This window comes from Capsicum annuum, chromosome 12 (genome assembly GCF_002878395.1).
Source record: "Capsicum annuum cultivar UCD-10X-F1 chromosome 12, UCD10Xv1.1, whole genome shotgun sequence".
Classification (NCBI taxonomy): Eukaryota; Viridiplantae; Streptophyta; class Magnoliopsida; order Solanales; family Solanaceae; genus Capsicum; species Capsicum annuum.
This window is the reverse complement of record NC_061122.1, coordinates 48,341,727-48,345,056: the sequence shown is the minus strand read 5'-3', so window position 1 is coordinate 48,345,056 and position 3,330 is coordinate 48,341,727.

Below are 3,330 nucleotides of genomic sequence, written 5' to 3'. Positions count from 1 at the left end.
ATTCATTCTGGACCTACTGTCTGCCACTACATAGGGAGAAAACCTATGTAACTGGGTGAACTTAAGGAAGTATTCTTTCATGATCATCATACCCTTCCTGAGATTGATGAACTCTAAAACTTTAGCTTCCTTTTGCTCTATGGGAAAGAATCTATCTAAGAAAGCTTTAGTGAAATTTTCCTACTCTATGGGCTCTGTATCTGTACCCCTGTATACCTTTCACTATTTGAACCATGTATAGGCTATATCTTGTAGCTGATAGGCGGCTAACTCTATACTCTCACTGGTAGTCACTCCCATGATATCTGTGACTTTCTAAACTTGATCGAGGAACACCTGTGGATCCCCTTCGGACTTGGAACCGGTAAATAGAGGAGGATTCATTTGGGTGAAATCTCAAATCCTAGATGCAGCCACATTAGCCTCTAGGTCAGCTAAAACTGCGACTGGCCGTTTGTTCTAAGCTACGACTGAACTCGCTAGAGTAGTGAATACAGTCCTGAATTCTGTATGAGAAATGTGTTTGTCCAAGAAACCTTCATGGATGGGCTGAGGTGTAGACTGATTTTTAGTTCTTCTTTTACTAGTCCTTTCTGAAGACATGTTCTATAAATAAAAGGAAGAAGCGAATTAGATTGAAAGTTTAATTAGATATTTTGCTCATTGGAACAACATGAATACTGATAGAAGGGAAACTATTCCTAAAACATATTATAGCCTCCTGCAAATAAGTGTGGTGCACAAGAAACGCATGTACAAGACTCTACTAGATGCTACTTTCAGACTTCCTAGGACTCTAATGAACCTTAGGCTCTGATAACAAGTTTATAACGCTCTAATTTTCTAAAACAAAATGCTACACGGTGCTTACGACCCTGAAAGACCACAAGCTAACCCATGACTGATATTTGTACCTGTATACTGCATAATATAACATGAAGATACAAAAAAATATATACTGAAAGGCCATAAGGTTTGAATCCAAAATAAGAACAATGTCTAAAGACGGTATAATAATACCAAAACAAATCTGAAGTAACTTTCTGACATGCTATAGTCTGGGAAGCCTCTAACTATCTGAATAACTGGAGTTGATGGGATATGTCCCCAACTAACTCCATCTAGCAACTGAACTAAAATAGTAAATAAATAAATAATCATATCATCCTCGAATAAGAAGGACTCACTGCAAACTCTGAACACTGGAATGTTACTACTGATCTGGAGCTCGTGCCTCTGAACCTATGGTGTAACATAAGAGAAAGCACCATAGTGCAAATGTGTTAGTACAACTGAATATACTAGGTATACGAGTGAGTGAAGCTAAATGAAAAGGTTTATATGAATGAACAATACTAATTGATATTAATGTGATAATACAAACAAACGTAGCTGTAACTGAACTCATAGAGATACTGACTACTGAGCCTGAATACTAACAACTTAAGTTTACTGGTACTGAGATACCGAATGACTAAGTTTATTGATACCGATATATAAATTATGATTAAGTGAGAAACTAATACTGAAGGACTAAAAATATATTACTGATACATGAATGTCTATTTTTGACAGTTCTCATTATGAAAAACTGGCCTGGTTGACTGCATTTGGAAGTCTAATTATAAAAGATAAATTAGATTGACTATATCTGACAGCTGTGACTATGAAGAGCTGATATGTTTGACTGTATCTAACAGTCATAAATGCGAATAACGATAATATGAGTTCTGATAAATGATATAACTGATAGCATGAGTGACTGGATGTAACAGTCATAAATGTGGTGGAACTAGCTGAGTTTCGTGTTGAGGGGTGACTGTAGCTGACAGTTCTGAATCTAAAGACCTATTTGAGTACTTTTACTAAGACTGAGAATGAGACTGAAACTGAGACTATGAGAGGTAATCATCTAACCGACATGCCCTAAAACTGAACTAGTAGGGTCCAATCTTTACCCTGATTTGTAGGGCGTCAATACCATACCACAGAAAGAGACAACATATGAGTAACCCTATTCAATTTTTAGGATCTCATTCTATCTGCCCTACTATCAGGTAAACTCAAAGGAGATGTATTAGCCCTATAGGTAGGTACATCTCAACCTACGCTGGCTACCTAGTTCTGGAATACAAGGATTGCTTCTAGGAATTACACCTTCTGACTGTAGCAGGCGAGTCCCCATTCTTAGGTTTGCTCGGTGCTGAATCCTACTCCCATCTAAAAGACACTAAACTAAATAATTGGGCTAAACTGAATAACTAAACTAATACTAGTGGTATTATTTAGCGGAGCTAAACTAAGTTGACTGAGTTCCCTTAACTGAAGGAACATTCTGAGTTCTGAGGACTGACTGAGAGTACTGAAATTATTGAGATTGCTAGGAATACTGCTATTACTAAGATTTTTGAGATTACTGTGTACTAAGATTTCTGAAGAACTAAGACTGCTGAGGTTTCTAAGTTTTCCTAAGTCACATAACTGACTGAATTCTATAGATCATGGCTTGACTAAGAGTATCATGATAACATGACATGGCTCTAGGAACACAACTATAATTTTGGGTACAAATACCCCCATGACTCGATTGAAGGAAACTGACACAACATGACTGACTTGATCATAAGATTGGAGTCCACAATTCATATTGTCATAAGTAAGGGATATTGTACTTCATATCCGTCTCCAACATCTTAAGCATGGTAGGGAGTTCATGGATATATTTCATGTACATATTGTTTATCTCCTTTATCATACATGCTTTATACCACAACTATAGCAACACATCAAAAGCATGGAATTCATATTGTTGTATTAGCTAACATGGATTTATCATTTAGATATCATCAAACCATGTAAATATGAATTTCTTACATCCTAAGCATTTTATCAAACACCTTACATTCACTTTTTAAGGCATAGGTGTGCTTATCAATTTGACAATCTTAATCTATCCAAAATTCATGGGTTTCAACTAACCTATTCACATGCTGCATGAAAAACACATCAAGATACATCCTTGAATCCAAACAATAATCATCATCACGAATATAGTCATAACACTACAAGCAAATCACCATTTATAATTTAAAACATGATTCTTGAGCTCCATAGATGAAAGGGACCCATGGATGAACACTATGCATACCTTAGATTAAGAATTCGTGAAGATTGACGGCAAAATTTCCTTGAAGTAGAATCTTCTATAAAAACCCTAGGGCTTGTTCTTAAGAGTTTTGATCTTGAGAGAAAACCCTAATCTTGTGCTTGAGAGTGTATGAGAGATCTATTTGAGATGTTTAACTAAAGAGAATGGAAGATAATATGCTC